General features: G+C 41.0%; 1 protein-coding gene and 1 long non-coding RNA gene across 7 annotated transcripts in view; both read right to left on the bottom strand.

Annotated features, from left to right (window-relative positions):
- ZNF423 (zinc finger protein 423) overlaps nucleotides 1-25,276 on the bottom strand; it is a 236,337-nt gene that overhangs the window by 41,122 nt on the left and 169,939 nt on the right. The gene's annotated exons all lie outside the window — the stretch shown is intronic.
- LOC133221824 (uncharacterized) lies at nucleotides 9,475-15,031 on the bottom strand. Its single transcript, XR_009728076.1, has 3 exons — nucleotides 11,629-15,031; nucleotides 10,814-10,920; nucleotides 9,475-10,046 (listed from the first exon to the last, which is right to left on the bottom strand). It is a non-coding gene; the product is annotated as an uncharacterized LOC133221824 (long non-coding RNA).

The raw sequence follows: 25,276 nt of genomic DNA, 5'->3' as shown, positions 1-25,276 counted from the left end.
AACTTAGGCATGCATAATTTCAAAAGAACAAACCCAATTTTTTTTCTTGGAAATTCTAAATTTACTTTAAACTGATGAGCTGCGATAGTGTCAGGGCATGTGTGATTCTAAAGCCTCTTCTAATCATTTTGTCTATTTAAAAGTTTTGTGACCCAAAGCTGTTTAATGTTGACTAGTTCTTGGTATCTTCAAGAGAAAACCTCACCCTGATGGTACAGATGCAAGGAGCAACAGCACATCTTTTCCAAACATTTACACCTCACTTTGTGGATGTTGGTGGATATGATAAAAAACATGATTTGCAGCAGGTTAAAGAACGAACAGGTGTGTGCTGGGTCAGTAAGTTACCGGTATTTACCCTTTGAATTGTGTTATCCGAAGTAAAGTGCCAAGAGTGTGATCAGGGAAAGGCATTCACCATCTTTCCAGAGGAAAATAAGCTTTCCAGGCTGACCTGTAACTTCATCTGGCCTTTTAAAAAATAACTTCATGCAGAAACTGCCACATTTTCAAAAGCAGCTGGGATAATGCTGTGATTTCCAATACCAGAATGGGAATGTTAAAAATGTTGTTGAATACACACATTTAGTGGGACATTTTGTGCATCTCAGCACAGCACTGGTGTTTGATGGAGTTCCATGGACTTACACCAAACCTCAGTTTAGTCCATTGGTGTTTTCAGAGGCAGACAACAAGTGAAGTTGGTAAGCATCTACGTCAAAACAACTCATGCTCACGTACCCCTTGGTCAACATCGAGATCGGTGACTAACATGTCATGATGCATGAACTTTGCATACCAAGGTGTATGGAGTTCCTCAGGTGCTTTAGTTCACCAAGTTTTGAATGCACCTCTCCAACAGGAATCCATGCATCTACTTTCTGCCCCTGTCTGCTCACTGCTACAAATAGCACAAACCCCAGATCCTAGATACCTGTAAATGACACATAACTCTCAATTATAAAGAAATCCATTCACATTACCTCAGTGAACTAGGAGGGATGGACTCTCACCAGACAATTAGTAACAGAAGAGAGAAGCAGATGAAAAGGGGGATGAGCAGCTATTTCTAAAACCAGTAATAAAAACACGATTGAAACACCTTGCTCTGAAATCTAAACCTATACATTTAATTGATTTGTCCAATTTTGCCAGAACACTTCTACTCTCCTCCTGCTGCTAAAATGGGTGGCAGCAGCAGACAAGCATGTGCACCTTGTTCAAATGAGCAGCACACCTCCCTCGGAGGTGTCCACCAGTGTGTAAGGCCCTCCCGGCCGCTCCTAAGCCACAGGAAATCTCCGTTTTATTTCTCTGCTCCCATCTGTGATGCTTCACAGGATTTCATATTCCACACGCTTTCATATTCCACATTGAGAAACCAATGAACAACTCAAGTAAGTTCTCAAACTCAGCAGGAAAAAAGTTTGACTAGATGTCCTGGGTTCAGCAGTAGCAGTCATTTTTCTCCTCAGTAGCTAGTGCAGTACTGTGGTTTTGACTTCCAGCCTGGGAACAGCGCTGATAACACCAATGTTTTCAGTTGTTGCTGAGTAATGTTTAGTCTGACCAAGGACTTTCTGAGTCTCATGCTCTGCCTGGGAGGAGGGGAAGCTGGGAGGAAGCAGAGACAGGACACCTGACCCAAACTAGCCGAAGTGGTAGTATTCTATACCACAGCACATCAGGCTCATTGTATAGATTGGGGGCAGTTACACAGAAGGGCTAGATCACTGCTCGGTCGGGCTGGGTATCAGTTGGCAGGTGGTGAGCGGTTGTATTCTCTTCTCTTGTTATTTCTCTTATTGTTATTATTATTGGTGGTAGCAGCAGTGTTTTTGTGTTATACCTTAGTTACTGGAGTGCTCTTATCTCAACCTGTGGGAGTCACATTCTTTCGATTCTCCTCCCCATCCCTCCAGGAGCCAGGGATAGGAAGGGGAGGACTGACAGAGACTGTGTGGCTGAATTTAAACCATGACACTAGAAAAAATTAACTACTAAAGAAATCGTTTGAGAAAGGTCAAAAGACACGCTCAAAAGGAAGACTTTCCAACACTTCAGTGCTGCTACAAGCATTCAGACCACATATTTACATCCTGCAAGTGAATAAATCAGCCTATCTGTTACACTCATACAAATGACAATACATGCCTACATAATGGTTTTGGGGCAATATAGTAAAAGGAAAAATGCCTACAAGCTCACACTGACATCTTCATTCTCCTCTTATTTGAACAATTTGATCCAGAATTATTACTATGCAAGCAGCAGAAATGCAGAATTCATTTTTAATAGCACTGTGTGTGAAAGAGAACAAAAGTTCATAAAATATGCTAAAGGGACTTCCATCATGCTGGTTTATGTAGCTCTCTACAAAAATATGCATTTTCAACTCCAATAGTTAATCCTGACGATTTACAACACATCATAACTCATTCCTTCTGTACAGAGGAATCCATCTCTCAAACGCAGTGATCTTGCAATCACAGATGAACTCCAGTACTTAAGTACAATGGGATACGTTTCACAGTGTCAGCCCTAATTTTCAGCCTCTACTTTGATTTCCCCTGCTTGGTGGGTTCCAGTCAGACCCTCAGCGTTACTCTAATGTAACTTTTTTTGTGGATTTAATATGAATATTGTGTCAAGGATCTGAGATATTAAGAATGACAATACATTATTATTGCAGCAGGGAAATCTCTAGAGTCCTAGAAGTAGGATTTTGAAAACCACAGTTAAAAATCAATAGTAATCCACAAGAATTCATAAAGGAAACATGTCAGTCAGCACCTCTGAATACGAATCTTAAATTTTATCTTAAGCAGACTGGACAAATACAAGTCAATTAAAAAACAGAGAAGGAGGTGAATGTGCCCCAGCTCTTCAGGCTGCAGGAGGGAGCCTGTCTTGCCTGGCTGACCATGAGTGCCTGAGATACCTCTGCCCTTCTCTGCCAGAGCCACAGGGCTAGCCCCAGCCTGCCCAAGCCAGTGTATCCTTGGCAGTTAAATGGGCAAAGAAGATGCCACATCCCCAATGCTGCCTGGCCCAGACTCCTCCCTCAGAAGCAGCTATCTGACAGGATGTAGGGGAAAACCAGCTCATCTGTACTCCCTGATAAATGTGGTAATGAGAAGAAATGCTAACAATCATATATGTGATCTTTTGATGAATTCACAGTCAGACATCTGCTTGAAAGGTAGCTGGCCCTCTAGCTGCCTCCAGCAACAGGCCTTTTTATTGCTTGGGTTTGATTTACATAACCTAAAATATCCACAAATGTAATTAATTAAATACTTCATTTTTATATGTCTAACTATATATTAATATAGTGTTATCAAAGCATCCTAATCCCACTGTCAGGAAGAAGCCTGTTTAAGTAGCATGGATAATGGAAGGTATCACATACAGAAATGTCCATAAGGCAAATGTAAATAGACAGCCTTTGCCATGGGAAATGTTGCCCAGGGACCAGGCATACCAGTATGGGCCTTACAGCTTGTTCTCATCATTCAGATCACTTGCCTATACTCCGACTTTGAAATATGCTTTTGAAAGAAGAAAACAACTTACAAGATGCTCAAGATGATCTCTTGCTCTCTCCAGTAAGAATTTGTAGCAGTATTTAGAGGGAGAAAGAAGCCTTTCTCTGGACCTCACTCTGCTATACACTTTGCTCAAAAAAAAGCTGGGTTTGATTGAGAGATGAAGTTATAAGTAAACGAAGCACACAATGATTTGCATCTAACTCCCTAAAAGACATTAAGAGTTGGTCAAATGCTCTCAGTACCTCCCTACAACCTCTACGGCCTGCATGCTTTCCCACTGCTACTCAAAAATAGCTTATAAAATATCTGTTATGATTTTGGGGGAGAAAGGCCAGAGGATGCTCTGATGCTCTGATGGTGGTCCTGGCTTTTCAGTTCCTACTAAGTAGACTTTGTAAGTATTTTTAAATGGAAGTACATAGCATTTCCTGGCTGAGCAACACAGGGGCATTGCTTACTAGTCAAGGAGGATCTGCTGGCAATGGCACTGAGGGCTTTCACAGTGCCCAGACTCCCCCGCCTTCAGCAGCATTTCTTGCTGAGACCATAAAAAATGATGCTAGAAACCATGGCAGTCTTTCAGAGCAACCACAAGAAGCATTTTACTATGCATGTGCTATTTATTACACATTTTATTTATTTATGTAGATTATTAGAAGCATGACCAAAAACATGACATCAGTTATGATGGGCATCCAAACCTGCAGCAAAGGCTTGATCCAAAATTGGTTTCAATTTATCACAGTATTTTTCTACCAATTTCAGTGCACCTTGGTTTAGACCCTGAAGACACTGAGAGGAGCTGCTTTTACTGCAGGTGTCACAGTAGAGATAGCTGAAATCTCCATTACAATAGCTCTGTCACAGGTACTGCAGGAAGACAAATTCGTTTAGGGAGCCCTGTTGATACTTGATTTGTTAGATCTCAATTGCAGAGCTATGGGAAGGGTGATGTTACCATACTGCAAAATCATTTAAGCTTATAGTCACTATTCTACTGCATGTATCAGCCAAAATGCAAAGAATCAAAACTCCATATCCAGGGCGGAAATCTTTACTGTGGATAACTGGTACTGACTGTACCAGACAAAATCCTGTAAAAGCTTTTTAGATATGTTTTGTTTTGAAGCTTAAAAAAGGAAAACAAAATAACACCATCAACCCACTGAGAGCTAAAAATTAACCTTGTGGCTCGTACTGCAGCTCATCTGTGCTTCCCTCACACCCTGTATATATTTATTCCCAAGACAGTAGCACCCACTTCAAGAATTATTTTTTTCCCTCCTTTCATCAGAGCAAATTAGGAATAACCTCACTAAAGCCAACACTGCTACACTGATGAAAAAATTAATCAGCAATGAGCACACACCCTGGGATTTTCTCAAAAATTTGACAGATCTGTTAGTACTGAATTCTCAATCTGCCCTAGTTACCAGATGTGAGTCGGAAGGGCACTAAAAGGATAATAGATGTGCAGATATTTCCGAGCTAAAGTTATATCTGGTAAAGTTATATTCTTACAAAAGTATCATTTCTGCGATATCCCAAAGAAACAAAACAAACAAAATCTGTTGAATCTGAGTTTAAATATATTTTTGCCGAATTGCCTTTTCTTCTCTCTTCTTAGCTCTCACAGCTGAACTCCCAGACCCAAGATGTTCACTGTCAATAAACACTGCGCAAATACACGTAAATAAAGCCGACCAGCAAAACGATGTGCCTGCAGTTACTGCCTTAGCCACAAGAGAGCACAGTAACCTGAGCACATCCCTAGCCTTTTGTAAATGCCTAGTGTACGCACAGAGCACTGTGTAACTCAAAAATTATAATTAAAATGTCTTAGCTCCTGTATTTATAGTAACATTTAAACTACTGTGCTTTCTTGAAGTCAGAGTCATTTACTTGAGAACAGCACACTTTATGGTGAACAGATCTTTGAAACTATACCATGGGGATATGGCACAGCCACATGTAACTCAATATATGTCAACAGCTGTAAAAATATTGGTAGGAGAAGGGAAGAAAAAGCCATGAGCACAGATCAAGTGCCCCGTCTCTCACATCTGACTGTTTCCAGATTCTCCCTCACTCCTCTCTTCCCTGTCCGTCCCCAGTCTGTCCCGTCCCCCCCCCCCAAATAATTGGGCAATTTTGGTGCAAGCTGTCATAAAAGCCAAGGCTTCTTTGAGGTTGAATGATCAAAAAGGTTATAAATGAAAATGATTTCAATGTTGGAGGCCTAGTGAGTGACCAAGGCACTTTCTGTAGCAGAAGGGTTTGTTCTAATCTTACCAACTGCACGCTTTCGTCAGAGCATATTCCTAGGGAGTTCACAGCTCCCCAGGGCGAAGCTACAGTAAATTCTGACTAATCCCCTCTGCATACAAATGAGCCCCTGGTAAGAGAAACTGCAGGGTCAGGCAGCTTATGCACAGCACTGATTCTCCAGGTCTGTGCCTTCAGCAAAGCAAACAAAATGGCACTATATGTTTTTTTTCTTTTTAATGGGACATGGTTCCTGCAAAATAAAGGCTTGAATTCTAAAATACGGTACAAGATGAGGAAAGAAGAAAAGGGTGCAGAGAGAAAAGAGCACCTCTCCTCTCTTGTGCCCTGGCAGTGGGTAAACAGACATCATCAGACCTTTGATAAATTAAAGAATTTAAACTTTTGCTTGGCGAAGGGTGTGGTGGGCTTGGACTAACATTAAATGTAAAAGGAACATGGCACAAGATAAAATATTCACTAGCCTATTATAAAATATCAGGATAAAATCCTGCACCTCTATTGGCTGGCATCACCATATCAAGACACTATAGAGCACTGAGTCATTTATATTCATTCCCTGGCATTTAAAGGGAGCTTTAAATGTTAAGTTCTGCACCTATTGGAGCTTTAAAAGTCTTAAGCATTGCTTAATGCAAGATGTGATTAATTTTTCCAGCTGCATGTTATTTAATCACAAAGCATATATTAGTTATAATTAACTCTTGATAATATAGGATACTCTAGTTTCACAAAAATTCCTTTGAAGCAATTGGGTGCACTGCAAGTCAAATGACTGGAGCTGTTGGCACTAACCACCCCGCAGAGCTGAGGAACAAAGAGGAAGGGGCTACAGGGTCATCCCCTCTGGAGGCTCACCAGGGACATGGTTAGTGCTTTGGGCACTCAGCACCCACTCGGACCCAACAGACAGCTCTGAAAGGATAGCTCAGAGCTTTTATCTCCACAGACCTTCCGAAAATCACCTGTATTTTGGATATATAGAGACCCTGAGATGTTTACAGTCTGCAGCCATTTAAACAACACTAAAAAAAGATGCCATCCTAGGACCCTGCATACAGTTTTATAATACACAATTTTCATGTATTCCCATTTAATATAGTTATGGGGTCAAGATGTAGGCTGGTTTAATTTTATGGTCTCAAATTTGCTGTTTCTTGGAGACAAGTCTGGAAACTATAAAGACATTTGAACACTCTACAATTCAACTGTAAATGTTCTGGTTTAGATTCCACCTTAATATTAAGTTACATAATCTTGTAATTTTCTAATTCCTTTTTGTGCTTAAAATAGACTTATTTGAACCTTGCAAACTCACCCTAAAACTCATTGGGTAAAGAAAATGCTCTTCTACAGTGTTGTGGTATTAAGAAATAATCTAACCAACTAAACCCAAAATGCTGGCTGAGGAAATGCTGCTGAATAGCTGATCTAACAGAGCCTTAACATGCCACAGGGATGGGTCTGCACCAAGCCTCCACCCTGCTTCATGGCCAGCATGGTCCTGGGAGAGTGTATGAGCAGCAAGCACTGCAAACCCTGGCACCTCCTTCCAGCTGTGCTTCTATGTGCCCCAAAAGAGAGGAGGGGAAGGCTGGCAGCTAAACCCCCTCCGAGCTCCAGGCTGGACTCCTGCTATGTCCCACACACCCACCAACCTCTCGCTACCTTTTTGGTGGTGGGAGGCTACGAGCCAGAAGTCCTGCTGCACTTAAAAAAGAACAACAAAAAAAACCACCACAGAATAAAACCAAAACCATTTTAAAGTGGCAGCACTCCCATCTACTTGCCATGAGACAACATTAAATATTTTGCACTGTGCTTCAGCCATGAGGAATTACAGTCTATAAAAGGCACCACTGCACTGAAGGGGGGACTGTGTACCACTCCATGGAAATAAAGTCTCCCATCGCAATCAGGAAAGTGTGTTATAGGGATGACCTTCTGACACAAAGCACAAATCTATCAGTTTGCCACTTTTTACATGCTTCTGGTATTTATCTCTTCTGCACTCCCAACTCATCTTTTAATTAGACAAACTCTCATGAAAGTCAACAAGAGTTTCATCTGACTGAGAGATGGGGTGAAGCATAATTGGATCACAATTCCAGAGGTAGCAAAGAATGAAATGCTCTTCTAGATAGGCACCACAACTGCGGAATCTTTATAGTTAAAAGTAGCATATTTTTATAGTAAAATTAAGCATTTGGTGGGGGAAGCTTCAGCAGAGGCTTTGCCATCTAACCCAGGAGGAAATTCTGAACTCTTCCATCTGCAGACCCAAAGGCACTACCAGCCGAAATGCACTGCAGCTATCGATACGTGCCAGCGCCCAGCCACACAAGCCAGGTGAAGATGAACAAGAATAGTTAATCAATGGCATAACTCAATGACATGTCATTAGTGAATCTGATGCTAATTTTTGACATACCTCTAAAATGCCCCTGCAAGTAAGTGATGAGTTTCAGAACACACCAATACATGTTGGAGCATAATGTTTAAAGGAGAAGCTAATGCTAACATAATCAGCATCAAGTAAGGTTTCGTTTCTTTCTGTTTCTTAAGTAGACCAAGACCAAACAATTAAACAGCCTAGAACACAATGTCAAAGCATGCAGCTTTAGCCAAGAGTGTTCGACCATGAAGCTAATTCCACAAAGTGGCTGTGGAATAGAAATGTACACCAGCAAGCACTATACAGTACATGTTACTTTTATGCTTTACAAGAACGTACATATTTAAAATTCTGACATAATAAATAAAGCTCCTAAGTGACCCATATAGTTAATTTTCCTTTAAAAAAGGCAGGAGCTGCTGAAAGCCAAGTTCTTGCTGCCGAATTCCTGGACACAGTTTCCAACTATTCCAATCAAGCAGCTCTGTGGTTGGGCTGGGATTTCAAACTTGCCACAGTATGAAGTCCAGTTTGGGCTATATTCCCTTCCCTCTCTCAGCTTGATGAAGGCTTCCCCGCAAAATCAAAAGGCTTACTGTCAAGTTTTCGATTGGTCTGGGCTTCATGCTATCATATGTGTGGTGATGGCAAGGAATATGAATGCGGCTCTGGCTCCACCATGGGGCCTTGAGGTTTCGTCCAATTCATCCAGGGACCTTATGAAAGTAGAGCGGGTCTCTTTTCATGTATATTCCTACTGCTGAAATTCCCTAGATGCACTGCAGTGTGCAAACGCGGTGTAAAAAAGAACAATAGCTTGAGAAAAACTGAGGCAAGTCTACTGAGTATGCTTAAGATAAACCAGCCAAGCTAATGCAAAAAAAACTGACAGACATTCTTCGGTATTCATAGCTTAATAAAAATAAAACCTTTTAGAAGTGGAGAAAGCTTCTGCATAGTAGCAAATATAAAACTGACACATTAACTTATAAAAATTGATACAAGTCTCTAAAATGTAAATGTATAATATTCAGACCCTCATGTGATCAGATGAGATTAGACAGATAAAAATACTCCAAACCTTTAAAAAAAACAAACCAAAACAATGCAACACCCACCAAAAGCCCCATCCCCTAGCTGCCCTCCCCTCCCCACAAAACCAAAATATGTTAATTCTGTTTGTACATCTATTCATTCACCTACAACTGCCTATGTTAGGAATTGTTTAATGGCAGTAACAAGTTAACAGAAATATAAAATCTCACAGTGATGCATATTACACTATATCATTCCTATACTCAGTGAAAGAAAAATCTGTAAGAATTCAAGCTGTTACTTCGTGTAACAGCTGCTAAAAATGAATTCTTTTGTTAGGCTGCTTTGTTGTTGTTGATATTACTGCTGGTAATATAGTACAATGCTTCTTTCTGGAAGTGCAACAGAATGCTAGCAAGCTTCATTTCCACTAACTGTGATATATTCTGTGGTTCAGGCCTATAACGCATTTTAATTGCACTACATATAATTTAATTTTTTTACCAAGAAAATTTGCATCTGTTGCAATCACGTGTGCTAGGAAAATTTATCACTCTGGTTTCAAAATCACAAGTAGAAAATTATGCTCAATATTTACCACTTAACAAATTTAGATATTTAGCTCTTTACAAGTGCTTCATACAATCTATGCCAACACTGGACTAACTTACTAACATTGTCCTTCAAACAGCAGGAAGTCTTGCTAGTCCAGTAGTATTTCAAGGGCTGATAAAGGTGACTTATTTGATTCTACTGGAGGCTAAATGCACATATGTGCCCTGTGTTCACCAAGCAAGAGCATACTGAGCTATCACTTATTCCACATAGAATAGGAAGTTCAACATATATGTTTGTTATTTGCCACTTTCTGCTGATTTACAGCACTAGCCAAGTGCAGTGCTTTCTCTTTGAGTTACTTCCTCTATACTTAAGGAATGATTACTGAATTTGCATTAGCTATACTGTGCCACACAAGTAAAAACAATCTTTCACTTCTGTCAATATGAATAAATAATGTTAAACAACAGGATCCATACAAACATGCACACATGCGCACTGTCCCATAGAGCAGTATCACCTCCCAAGTGTATATACATTATGTATATATTAATCAATAACCACCACACTAGAATGAGTTTGTGTGTCAAACTTTAGGTCTAAGGTGCCCCCCAAATTTACTATTTCTGCTTTGAGTATTCTGGGAAGACCACTGATTTGGTCCACCTATACTGCTGGAACACCAATATTTACTGTGCATACCGCAAACAGACCTCATAGCTTTACTATGCCTTTCAACTCATTGCATATATTAATTTATATTCAAAGTTATCTCCAGATAGACAAAAAACAGGTTTATGTATGCTAACATTAATGTTAGATGATGCTGAAAAATGTTAGATAGCTTGGGATGAGCAAGGAAACTAGAAACCAGCACTTATGGCATTAACCTAATTAACCTAATATTCTTTAGCTGAAGGACACAAGTTCTTTATTCTATAGGGTCCTATCCCAAACGAGACTGCCACTTCAGTAAGCAAGAAATTACCAGGAGTTGTCATATTGTTTTCAATGGTATCATGATAAATCCTCATGGTATACTCTGCTTCCCACTCTGATCCCTTCCTTTCTGTCAAGCTGGAAATTCATTATGCACTATACATGAGAAAGAAAGCAAGAGGGCATACTTTCAAATTCATATCATACATTTCTGATAAGAACTGAAACACAGTATCTGAACTCCAACAAATTATTCATACCTCACACTATAATCAGACAAAAGTCAGTATTTTAAACAAATATTTTTGAATATTTTATTTTAAATAAACCAGCCATAAATCTGGTTTGGGCACTTGAAGGCAATATTGTGATATAAACAGTCAGTTAACTACATGTGAGGAGCAGGGTCAGATTTGTTGCAACTGTACAGGAAAATTAAATGAAAATGCGTACAAAAGTCCTTGGAAGCCAACGAATGCCAATGTGATAGTATAATTAATTTATATTCTTTCTCAGTTTTTCATGAATGACCCTCTGCATTAAAAATTGAGAAGCCACTTGGAAGCTGGCATGCACCAAGAAAGCTATTCTACGTCATAGAAGTGACTAGGCAACCAAAAGGCACCAGTTCATTTACATTACTAGGATGAGACATGGTCAAGCCAATGTGTTCGTGCAGAGAAGTAACACAATTCAGTGCTGGGGTGAGCATCAGCATGGTGTTGAATGTGGTGTTGCAATCCGCAGGGTAGAGGAAAGGGTGAGGGATCAGCTGCTCACAAGATTTCCTGAATGTGCCATGTTAATGGGGACCACCTATCCCATGGTAAAGACATTCTAGGAAACAGAGGACAGGCCAAATACCTCTCTGCTAACTGCAGATTTATATGAGCACACTCCCCAGGGAATTGGCTATGCTTTAAGGTCAATATCAGCAAACAGCAATTGTGGGAGTTGATCAGCCTCTCTCTCAGATGTGCAACAGTTCCAAGAATCCTCATATTCTGCTCATTTTTCATGGAGAGAGACAAGTACAGAAGGAAAGGATTATTTTTACAGTGCTACCAAGTGGCAGCCTTTAACTGGACATGCCCCATCTTGATGCTTGAAAATTACCTCCTTACTTTCCCAAGTATCAGGCTGTTGAGGCTGAAACGAACTGCACAAGTGAACTCCTGCCTGTATTTAATTAATAACCAGATGACTTATTTTAAAATATAACTTTTCTTTAAGTTACATCCTTTTCTTCAGTTTTCAGTTGGAAACTTGGCCTAAATGACAGCTGTGTAGGCCTCACCCGAGCTCGGCTCAGCAGGAGCTCTAATGTACTTCATTCTGGGGCTGGGAGCTGCTTTTAATCTATCAGCATGACTCCGCAGCTGCTGTAAGCTAGCTGAAAATTGTCTGCATACACAGGGTTTAAAATTTTGTAACCCTTTTGGTGCAACTTGCATTTAGAAAGGAACTCGGAAAAGCAGCCACCAAGGTCTCTGGAGAGTTAAAGGCAAGCTCGAGACAAACAGTCTGCGGGGCTTGGAGGGCACATCAGAGACCTCTGAGCAGATTAGGAGTTTTCCTGAGTTCACAAGTTCAAATACCAATTTCCAGTAACTGTTTGAATGGATTTAGCCTTGTTGTAAGCCTGACAATCAGACTGCAAGCCAGGCAAATAAATATTTCTGCCTTATGCTAGATGCCTTTAGCAATTAAAAACATCTCTGTGTATTTTTAAGAGCGATTGGCCTGTAGCTTGCTCTGCCTCTCATTTACAACTTTTATGAAAATGAACAAACATTATAACCTCTTCCCAGAAAGCATGCTGCAAAGCAATTACTTCACATACACAAGACAAACTTCAAGTACTCATAAAGTAAAATGAAACTGTGTAGAAGTGTTAAATCTGCTACTGCCATCAACAGAAACTACACACAGTACAGTAACCCAGCGTCATCTATTCCAGTGGGACTCAGGGAGGACGGATATGAAACTATTGCCAAATATTTACACTTCCAATTCTTACAAAATATCCTGAGTCCCTGAGGGATTAAGCATAATCTCACATGTCAACAACCACCAACAAAAACTTTAAATATGGCTGCAACATGTTTTTAAAAAACTTCACTGTGGTTGCTGTTAAAACTTCCCTTGCTTTTTCTGTTTTTCAGTAGAGGCACCAAAGAACCACCTCCTCCCCTCGAGAAGCATGGCACTTCTATGATCTGCCAGTGCTCGCTGCAAGTCACTGAGGCATGCTCCTCCGTGACTCCTCAGAACCTGGGGCTTGTCAATAGCCCCTCTGCTTCCATGATCCCCTGCACTCTGAGTGGGGCAGGCCCCATGGTTAAGCACCAAGGGCCCAGTTAACATTTTAATCAACTTGGGTCCAGAAGATGGGACACCAGCAAACAACCAGAAATTGAAATGTGCGATGTGGAGCTCTGCAGAAAGCGATTCCAGAGTGCTCCATCAGCCCCACTTGGGGAAACCGCCTCTTCCCGCCTTCCCACAAGCACATTTCCTTTGCATATGCAAGGCCTGAAAATGCTCCTCCTTTTCTGATCCACTGTAAGGGGCTCAGTATACAAGGGTTCAAGTGTGCATACAGGGCACAAGCATTTTCATACGGCTGCTGTTCAGTGTGTGCCTCTCGCCAGATCCTGCCCAGCGGAGGCTTGTAGGGATGTGGAACTAACCCTCCTGCAGAGCTAGCTTCACAAACATGTGGAACAGTTTTCAAGGGTCTTAAGTAATTTATGGAGATTTTCACAAGCACACCTCCTAAATAAAGAATATTCCCGTGCTAATTTTCTATCTTCAAGCACTGGACATATACAGTAAAACCAAAACAGTAAAAATCAGAAGACCTATTCCACCGTCTTCTAATTACTGCTTCTCCTAAGAAAAAGCCTGCTGCTGTGTATTTTAAATACACAAAGCTACTGCAGGCTGGAAAGTAGAAACCAGGATTCTGAGGCATCACCTGCTGCAGGATGCTAGTAAGGATCTCTCCTTCCAGACAGAAGGTTGGACAGTCTTGGGCTGGCAGCTACGTGGTCCTCATGGGGCCTCCATGTATTTTGGCAGCATTATCCTTCACGGATTCTAGGGGCCCCCTTCTTTGAACTGACTTTGCCTTTTCCGTATTTGCTAACTTCTTTTCTTCCTCACCCCATGCGTTAATTACCCTTCTCGGCTAAGGTCACTTGAGTTTGCCTTTGCCAAATCCTTTTGCTCCACTTGGTGGTCTATTTGGCCTGGTTGAACCTTTATACTTTAACTTATTGTGTGATTTCATTGTGCAGTGCTTGAAGGCCAGCAAACTGGCCCATTATGAATGTACTGAATTCGATGCAGTTATGTGCATGTGTACACAAACACGCACCTCTTTCCTGCCATTTACTTCCTTCTGCAACCGTCTGTAATGGAACAGGGTCCTATGATGTGGAAGGTTTGCCTTAGCTCCTCCGTTTTAATGACTGTAATCCACAAGGTGCAGTAAAAACAGCCAGCATGGTGCCCAGTCCCTCAGCTGCTAAATGTATGCCTCACTCTAGGAAAAGAAGCTAGGAAGGTAACATTACCTGAAATTATTACATGAACATTACCTGTTCCACATACTGAAAAAATTACCTTTAAGTGCCCACTAGCTTTTAGAAAGGGCCAGAAAAACCCTCACCCTGAAATTAAAGGCCAATTCCAAAATCTCAGATTCCTAGAAGAATTGATACAACAGCAGCTGTATCTCTTTCATTTGAGTAATTATCATATAATTAAGTGCATGAATTACAAGAGAGCCAAGGCATTAAATTAAAATATTTAATGCTTGTAAATCTGAAAATGATTACTGTGCTGATGTGCAGCTACTGAGCAGCGAAGCTAATGGCAACAAAACAGTACCATCAGCCTCCTGTTATTCTTCCGTACCTTACAGAAGGCATCAACATTTTGGAAATCTTTTTGCTAAGGAGAAAAATTACCTTTGATTCTTTAAACATAGCAACTGATCCTTAGAAATTGTACACCTAAGGACTGAAAGAGTAAAGGAGAAATAAATAAATGAGCTAAAATTCAATAGTCTCATAGTTGCATTGGGATAATTAAAAGCTCGTAGAAGGGTTTGGGTTGGAAGGGACCTTAAAGCTCATCCAGTTCCAACACCCTGCCACAGGCAGGGACACCTTCCACTAGAGCAGGTTTCTCCAAGCCCCATCCAACCTGGCTTTGAACACTGCCAGGGATGGGGCAACCACAGCTTCTCTAGGCAGCCTGTGCCAGGGCCTCAGCACCTTCAAAATGGAAACTTCTTGTTGAGACTCTTAGAAAGCCAACCAGAACAGGCATTCCCAGCATTTTCTTTACAGTGCATCATGTTTTATTACCTAAATTTAGCTTCATCCAAGCTCAGTCAGCAGTTTACAGGATGAGACTTTAAGCAATTCAAATAAGCCAGATAAGCAGAGATCTCTATTCAAGGCATTTTCAAAACTAGACACTGACAGAAGAAATCCTTGACACTACAAAGTCTAGCTCTTGAGATCTGGGGACAAACTGTTTTCACTTCCCTGAAAAAAAAAAGGTGTTGTGTTAAAATTCTTTTCTGAAGTGCAGAAAAACCCATTCATGTTTCTCCAGCATGTCACTTCTGTTTGCTGAAATAAGCCAGAAGTGGACATTGCGCTGGCCCGAGAGAGATCCACAGGCAGTATAGGAGCTGGTTTTGTGCCAAATCCCTGCAGGTCTCTAGGTGCTGAGAGAGTTTCAGGGACATTTCTAGACTAGAGATGTCCTCTTCCCACCTTACTGCAGGTCCAGCCTCAGGGGATGCGCCAAGCCAGACCCTCAGGCGGCTCTGCCTCCTGCCATGAGCTGATGCCATCCTCCACAGCAAGGACACGAATGTGGCCACAGCACATCATCAGCCTGGAGAGACTCAGCACAACATTTCTACTTTCTTTGTTTACACTGGTATTTTAAACATTGAAAAACAAAAGAAATCCGACGTATCTTTGGCTGGAATTTCACTGAAGAACCCTTTTCTGTCACAGAAACACAACTGCCATGCAAAAGCAACAACTGTAGTGAACACAGTACACCGGAATGGCAAATGAATGGCTTCAGGCAGTCTAAGGGGTCCTGGCTAAGGATGGAGGCAGCATATGTAGTTAGCCCTCCTCCCTTTGAAAGGCACAACCAGTTCCTCAGAATGAACGGATAGGATAGAGGGCCCAGGATTTGTACAGCAGAGGGAATGTGTGTACTTTTCATATATATAGATACTTACACATACACATATACCTATACATATATTTTTATATATATATATACATAAAAACACACACCAAAAAATCAGGAAAACAACTATGAAAACATAAATGTTGCATCTAGGGACACAATAAATAAGACAAGTTATATAAATTAAAATGAACTGCCATCAGCTATTACATGAGCAACGTATGGCGGCACCCCCTTCAGAACAAAAGTTTATAACCATAATCCCTAGAAAAGGCAACACAATAGACATTTGTTACCTAAGTGACTACTTCTGACCAGGAGTCTTCCTGAAATTCCCCAAAGGCCACCAAAACCTAGACACTTAGCAGCCCTAGTAAGCTATAGCCTTTAATTAACTCAGAGAAAGGTGATTCTTATGTACCAAATGAATGGCTTTTAATTACAGTGCCTGGAAAAAGGATAAGGTACTTTTGAAGTGTTGCCTAAAGGACATTTAATATTCTTTGTAAGAGGAAAGTGGTGTAGAAATAGATCTAATAAGAACATTCGGTTTCTTTTCTTGGCAATATTCATTACCTTTAGGTGTCCTGCCCCAAGGTTATCACTATCTTGGAGGGGGGGCTTTTCCCCAAAAATTATTCATGTTTTTTTCTGGGCTTATCTCTCACTTATGTCTCCTGTAACTTGGCATGACAGCAACAGAAATCAGTGAGAGTGGGTGAGTACCTGCCTAGGTGTTATAATGAGCAACACAGATGAGTCTGGCCCATGTGTGTGAAGATACCTGTTTGCAAGGTCACTGGAAGGTCATGTTTTGGCCTTGTCTTTGGGAAAAGGATGCCTCTCCTTTCAACTATCAGGTGATGCTCCCTGTTACAAAGGTTGAACAGTGGAAGACATTAATACTGTTATAAATACTTCAGGTACATAGATATGCTAATAACTTCTGTAGTAATCTCCAAAGAATCTGACTTCCATGTGCCAAATACTTTATCATCACAAGGTGGTAATAAGAAATAGCCACAAGGGAAGGGTAACCTTTTCCTAGTAGTAAGGGAGCCAGGGTTTCATAGTTACTATGTAATTAATTCACTTTTCAGGAATCAAAACACCCTAAAGCAAAAACAAGTTCAACAGACTTGTAATAACATACTATCGTAGTGTTAAGCCCTCTTCTTCCTGAACAAAAATCTATCCATTCCATTTCATCTTGACTGTGAAATCCCTGACCCACACAGTAACCATCTCCTGCCTTAACTACGGCGTTTTCCTTTGCCTTGATCTCCTTGCATCTTGGTTTTCCAGTCCCCGGTGGGGTCAAGGTCACATTGAGAGCATCTCACTGTCCTTCAACTCAAAATCTGAGATTTCTCCCTGGATCTCAGGGAATTTCAAGTTTAGATTCTTATAAACTTTGCAGGTACAAAGAGTTTCTTGCTAAAGCATACGTCAGCCACAAGTGTCTATGCTTCTGCTAGGTTCCAGGTTAACTTCTTTACGACTTGCATCAGATCCCACTGCCACTAGTCTACTCAGGGTAGGACACACCAGCGTGTTACCCGCTCTGACAGACACGACCGCACTTGTAGGCACCTGACAACTGCTTGTGCAAAGCTCTCCATCACTTTCTGTAAACCTCTGCAAACTGAGCCCAGCTCTGCACCTTCACATGCTGCACTCAGCATCCTGGGTGCTCCAGCTACCCCAGTTAAATGGCTGGCTTTATCTGATGTGCTTTGCACAGAGCAGAGGATGTTTAGAGTGCTGTGGGAAAAAAACACAGAAATGCTCAGTGTACTTCAAAGTATACTTTCTGATTACAAAACGGTTTTTATGAGGATCACTCACAGCTACAGCAGAAACTATCAGTTAATTTTCAGCATGGACCTCCTAGGAAGGTGAGGTTATACCTGTCCTGGCGAGACTTTAAAGGGCTGTTTCCTTTATTTGTTATATTTTCTAAAAATGAAAATATTTTTTGGATGTTAATAAAGATCAACACTGACAGTAGCTGTAATTATACTTTAAATAGCTGATAATTAAAACCTGAGCTTACAAATAACTGAATTTAGAATAATATATGTAATATTTTAAAAGTTGGCCCTCTTCAGGGATGTATTGAGAAAGAAGGCAGATATTACAGTCTTAAGACATTTTTGCAATCATGGAATGCAAGAGATGGCTGAAAAGTCGAAAAGATTATGTAAATGCAACAATTTTTGATACGGGGGCAAAGAGCTGGACTTCAGTTTCATTCCCCTTCTAATCAAAAGGCTAGTTATCCCCATTTTACATTCTGTTTATGTGGTCCATTTTATAAAATCCCAAGTACCATTTGCTGATTCTGTATTCAGTGAGCATGTGCAGGCAGAGAGTCAACAAGGGACCACAACTGACTTTGCAGCAGGAGTAGAGGAGCAATTGTGGAAAGGTTACCACTGACACAACAGACAGGAGATTGAATTTACCAGTTGTCCTGATGGACAGCCTTAATTTGGGCAATTATACCCCGCTCAATATATATAAACACTGTAAATCATTCTAATTTTAGTTTGGAAGAGGAGATCAGGGCAGCATGGATAAACTATTTATCAATGCATATAGCACAATATATGTTTTGCTCTGTAGCAGCATACATAAAATACAAATGTAATCTATATGCTCACAAAGGAGTTCAGGTCAGCTGTCAAAGCAAAATAGGTTGTGGTTTTATTATTGCATACTTAGTAAGCACTTAAGGCACTAAACCTAACCATAGGTCACTCCCAGGGACGAGAGCCTGCTAAAACACCGAGTCGCTTCCGGGTTTCTTTGTTTTGATAGAGTTATCTACAGTCTGAAAACAATCATGGACTGATTCCATTTCCAACAACAGCAGGCATTTTGCCATATATTTTAACAGGAAAGTTTGAAGGCATATTTACACAGAAGTACACAGGATAGTGATAATGCTGAAATAATTAATCCAGTTAAGCATCTGTGAAGGATCATAATTCATCACAAGACAGAGCAGCACTGCACATCCTCTGTTATCACTAGCTGTGCCACAGCCCCGTTCCCACAGTACAAAACCTGGCAGATACACAGGGCCCATGAGTAACCTGAGCGGTGCTGCCCAGGCGCAGGCTAACATGCCTCTACTCCACTTCCATGGCACCAGCCACACCACTGCTCACTGCAGCCATTGTCCTTCAGACACAAGTCTTCTTCCCAGCCACACTTCCCTACACAAAGCAACGCTACACATCCTGGAAGCCCTGTTCTCCCTCTGCCACCCACAGCTGCCCACGCTGCAGAAACCAGAGATCCAGGGTGGGTCAGACTTTTCTCCCCTGGGAAGCCCTGCCTGCAGGGCAGTGGAGATGGATGTGGCCATCCCACCTCTCCCACGTGCTGGGAGCTCCCTGGGGCTCAGCTCCACTCCCTGCCCTGCCTGCCTCCCGTGCCGCAGTGCGCTGTGCAGCCGGCTGCTTCGCCAGATCCTGCCCCCAACATCCTCACAACAGCTGTGGGCTTAATTACCAAAATAACATTCTAATAGTCTCATAACTGAACTCCCTTCCAAACATGCCAGTGGAGAGGCTGCGAGGATTCCTTTACCGTCTTCAGCTAAACTTACCAATAGGCTGCATTTAAGTGATTAAGGCTGTCCTAATGCGTGTCATTTACTCTTGGAGCCATCCCTCTCACGTCCAATTGCCATTTGCTGTCTATCATTTCCTAAGTGACTCTATTATCTGTGTGAGTATCGAGGTGGTCAGCACTCCCACACACCAGATCTCTGAGGAAAGCAGAAGACCGGGAAATTACGATGAAGGTAGCACCCCTGCCTCTCATTATCTCCCCCTTCTGTTTTTGAGTTTTTAAAGGGACTAATACATTGGTACCAAATCAGCACGGCCAAAGAAGTGAACATGTTAAGAGTACTTATACAAATTATTTAAGATCACTAGGGGTTTACTTGCTTTGAACACTTGAAATGAAAAATGGAAAAAAAATATTTCTATGACAAGCACTAGTTTCCTTTTTTTTACTACCTTCACAACTGAACCACTACTTGCATTGTAAAATAATTCTAAAGGGACTCCAAACTAGTATTTAGCTGCCAAGTAAACTTTTCTGTACAAACTCCAGGTAAAAGGTGAATGCAGATTGAAATAGTGCTGTGATTTCTCCCCAGTAAATACACCATTTATTTAGCAAACTTTCCTTACCATTTCCTACTTTTACCATTTCTTTTCACACAACTGTTCCTGGAGTTGGGCAAATGTTTATTCTCACTGGAAATGTTAATGGCAAATTAGGAAAGTGATGAGTCCCCTACTCACAGATTTCTCTGAACTGCTGCCTTAACAAAAAAAAACCCTGAAGTGCAAATACATGTACACTCATCTTTGTCCACTGTTCACTTTCTCCACTCTATCTCACACTGAGGTTCCTTGAAAGTCTGAGGCAGGTATGGCAAGGCATTTATGTCTATGAACACGAGGATCTGCTATGGAAAAGAAAAAACTTCAGCTGGTTTCTCTGTAGCTCTTCAAATGAAGTCCTAGCTGCACTAAGCTCTTCCAGTTGACTTTGATGGGATCAGAATTTTATCCCCTCTCACAACAGTAAATATCCAGCTATATTCTTGGGAAAAAGAAATAGATTCTTAAATAGATTTTTTTAAACAGTTTATTACTTTGGGTAATAGCTTAGAAAAACACCCTGTGTTATCAGCTGAGGGGCTTGCAGTGCCACAGCACTGTTTCCGCTCACATCCATTCGGTAACAGTCAGTCTGTTCTCCCCAAAGAATATTATTGGCCAAAATGTGACACCTCATTGTAACCAGTGTGCTACTTTTACTCAATTTTACAGCTGAGCTAAGCAAGGCACTGGATTTTTGCATTAATTATCTACGGTCACCCAGCCTGTAGATGTGCAGGCTGCCCCCTTCCCGTTAGCCAAGTGAACCATTTGTTGGCGAGTCAAATTCATTTCGGTTGGTCTGGAAAAATCTGCTTGTATGTGTTTCGTCTGTTGTGCAGTGAGCCGAGGCCAGTGTCCACCCAGCAGATGGAGGAGCGGAAGCGCTGGCCTCCACAGATGGAGCCTCTGTGCCTTGCCCTTGCTTAATTCACCTGGGAGATGACCCACTAAGAGAGCCAAATATCTCTAATTTGTCTTTACCACCATTTGTTGTTAGCTTTCCTTACATTTTAGTGAAGGGCATAGCAATCAAGGTGCAATATAAAATTAGAATAAAATACATGAGCCAGCATTACTGTAGCCATGGACTGCTAAGTTCACAAACTCAGATCCAAAGGAAGCAATCCCCACAAACCTGCAGCAGTGTTGGAGGCAATGTCCTCATATCATGGGAGTGCGGGCTTCGTGTACCCAAAAGCATGAATCCATAAGTGTGGCTGCCAGTAACATGCTGCACACTGCATAGTGCTAAGTCTCAAACTATACCACAACCAAATTATTTATTCTAATACAGAAAAACTGAATATAGACCTTTTCCTTCATTGCTATTCATTATCTCTTGCAGTCTAGCAGTATCTTTAGAAATCCCAGGATGATCAGCAAATCCAGGGAGATTTAAACTATATTCTTGTATTAAAATAGTCAAGGATGTAGGTGACACGTTGTGGCCCCATGTAATTTAAATGTGATAGATTTAAAGGTAAAAAGCTCTTTGCAGTCTGTTGTAGAGAGTGGGCCAGATTCCCATCTCAGAGGCAAACCAAGACTAATAGTGCTGACTTCTGAATGTTGGAGTTTCTCCAGATTTACATTGGATGTAACAGATTAAAATATAAACTATTATGTCCACATCTCGTTCTCTTTAAATGAAATATTTACCTATGCATTACAAATAGGTAGGAAAAGCTAGCGCATAGGTCTCCTACTTCAAGATACCCAAACCTCTTAATTATAAACAGGGACCAGAGCTTTAAAAAAGATTTGTCTTCCTTTCTTCATTACAGTATCATCTTCAAAATTAGAATATTAAGGAAATAGAAATCAGGGGTTTTAAGTTTTTTACAGTCTGTGCTCCAGGGGAAAACAGGCACTCAGCTACGACTGAAATTGCTTCACAATGAGCGCTTCTGGGCCTGTGTTATCCTCACTCCACAGATGAGCAGAAAATATAGTTTGTTTCTTTCCACTCCCCTCCCTGGTTTGGCATCTGTGGCTGACTTAATGCTCCTGGATCCTGCAATGTTCTCAGGGAGAGACAAAGAGCGCTGGCTGAATATTTTACTGGAGAAAACCCCTGCTCCTGTCTTCTGTAAGTGTGCTTTGTGCATCCTTAAAATGACCCCTTATAGAAATCATCCGAAGAAAAATAAAACCACAGCTCTTTTGTTCAGAAAAAAGCAGAATCTTTGGGCTCAATGGTTTCCTTGCAAAGAGCCAAGATCAGTGCTCCATTTCAAAACTCATCAAAACAAAACATCTATTGTTAAATTATTAACCTATTTCTCAAAAAATACACAAGATATATCCTCCTGCACACCTGCTGGATGTCCATGGGTCCTTTCACCACCAGCCTCCTCCTCAGCCTCCCATCAGCCTGGTGCTCCACAGACCCTCCAGCCCTATGCAATTCATAAATGTACAGAATTAAAAAAACATGGGCACCTGTAATTCCTCCTCTATGTTTATATGTAAGAAAGAAAAGGGGATTGCTTATTCTGGAGCTCAAGCCCTGAAATGAGGCTGAGTTGTACAATGCTGCTGGGACGTGGTGAGCAGCTGAGGCTCTTCCTGGTTAATTTGGACTTCATGGCCCAAATCTGGCCAGTGTACACCAACCAAGTCATTCAGCAGCCAGCTGACCACCTGCATTTCCCTGCTTTGCTGTGGGCAGACAACAGCACTGTCTTTTGGGCTGCAAATAGCAAGACCACAAGTCCTGGGCACATACTGTGATCCTTCCAAGCCCCCAAGCACTATAACAGCCCGAAGCACAAAGGCAGTCTTCTCACCAAGATCATGCTTGCATTTCCACGTCCACGTCTGTTCATCCACTAATCATCTTGTGATGTGATATGGCTGTACAGGCAAAACATCTGTGGACTTTGATGTTCTTTGTCCAAAGTAAAAATGTATTTACATTATTTGCCTATCAATTTATGTTTATTATTAGTCCTTGTGGACATTTGCATTTCTGGTTAAGTAAGTGACACGCTATTGTGCTCATGAAGCTCTTATTTTTAACTCACCTATAAGTGCATTGAGGAACTCAGTCAAGTAAAAAATTCTGCAAAAACACCAGCTGGCCAGTGATACAACTAACATGAAGAAATGGAAAGCTGGTGATGAACCTCTGTGGTGGAGTTTGCAGCAATGGTCTAATTTCAGTGTAGTTTTCACCTCAAGGACAGGTTTGGGGTTGTGTTTTTTGACTCTGCTCAAGGGTCATACGTATTAGACTGCAATGCTAAGGATCAGTCTGTTTCCACCCCAAATTTAAAAACTGTAACAGAGAGAGAGTTCACAGTGAACCTGCCACTCTCTAAAACCATACGTTACCCATTTTATCATCACAATACCAAAAAGCATGATAACAGCAGCCCTGTGCTGAGTAGCATCCCCACATGGTCCCTAGCACTGATCACTGTGGGCTCCCACTCTGCCACCAGCTCCTACATACCTACTCCTCCTGCCTAAGCAAGGTCAGAAACGGGCAAGTTACAAAACACACTCATTTCTGTTTCCTTCACAACTTAATTCATTAGTGTATTTGGTTTTCTGGCAGAAAAGACAGGACAGTCAGAGTTTATCATTGAACCAACAATAATCTGCATCCTCTGCAGAGCATTAGAAAGAAGAGAAGTTTTTAACTTTCATAAAGCATAACAAAATATTGTTTAGGTTGATATGAGGTAGCAGAAAGCTCATACAATGATCTCCTGTTGTTGAGAGCAGGGAATACACTGCCTGTGACTGGAATATGGTACATTATTTGAACTACAGTAAGAAGCAAGGAAGTCCTTGCTGATTCCAACTAAGGCAATGAAGAAATGTCCTGAGAGTTCAGGAGGAGAGAAGATTTATACCATATCAGTGATATTTATATTAATAAATGATTCATGTCATTACAAGGACCACTGCTCAAAATACTTTGCCTTCAGAATTGTGGACAAGCAAAAAAAATAAGTTTCCCAAGATCCACTGATGTGGGTTTACACGGTACCCTAATGTAATCACAAGAACATTAAACAGTACGAAAGTCTTCTCTCTTTTCCATGGCTGATTAAGCAGTTGGGAACAGAGAATTTACTGTGAAAAAAGCAAACAATTATATGCCATCTGAGGTAAACATTACCTTAGTAATGGAAGCTGAGCTTTAGAACCTTATTGTCAGTAGGGATTAGCATTATAATACTTAAAATGACATTTATAACACTTCCTGAAATTACAAGAATGAAGTCTGTGGAGACACAGAAATGAAATCAGCTCAATGTGTTTTTATAAGAATACTGAAATCTAAGTCCCTTAGAGGAAAGATATAGACATTAACGGTTTTCACAGGCTTCCATTAGCTGTTCAAATTTGAATACTATTTCTTAGGTGAGCTCTAATCTTCTTTGAATCCTCCCCACACATTTTATCTCTAAAAAATTGTAGTTAAAAATTTAGTTTGATGGAATGATATTTAAGTGCTTTTTCTCATCTACTCCCTGAAAGAGCCCCTGAGAGTCTTACTGTAATTTGTTCAAACGAAATAATATTTTCGTTTCCTGGGTTCTCTTTGTTGTCTTGTGTGATAAAAAGTAACATTTCTTTTCTTTCAATCCTATTAAATGTAGCTTTCTGAATGCCAGCCACTCAATGAAAATTGAATCTGGCACGCTTGCACCCAGCTTAAAAAATGCGAACTGCCACATAGTTTTTGATCTAAATGTGACATGTCACCAGGAGAAAGCTTGGAGTAGTATTTCCAGAGCCATAATCAAGTGTTATAAACAATTGGGGTTTATTCACTGACACAGTTTGTCATCACCTTTTCATTTTAAATGCCTGGTTATTGAAATTCACTGAATGTGAGACACCACGAGCAGGCCAGCACTGAAGCAGTTTTTGCTTCTCACTGTGAAGAGGCTTAAACGGGGGGACCTGTATGAAGGCACTGATCAGCTTCTAGCACAGCATCTCAAACACCAGCTCACTGGAAATTGAAGGCAGACACCACCTCAGATGTTCAGGGTCTTAGTTCTTGCAAACAAGCATGAACTAAAACCACATTTGCTTAAAAGTAATTTCTGGCTCAGTCATTCACC

The sequence above is a fragment of the Neopsephotus bourkii genome, unplaced genomic scaffold, assembly GCF_033783945.1.
Source record: "Neopsephotus bourkii isolate Nb327-2 ecotype Australia unplaced genomic scaffold, CSIRO-AGI_Nbou_v1 NB_13, whole genome shotgun sequence".
Taxonomy (NCBI): domain Eukaryota; kingdom Metazoa; phylum Chordata; class Aves; order Psittaciformes; family Psittacidae; genus Neopsephotus; species Neopsephotus bourkii.
The sequence above is the reverse complement of the archived record's forward strand: the minus strand, read 5'-3'. Positions and strand labels throughout refer to the sequence as shown.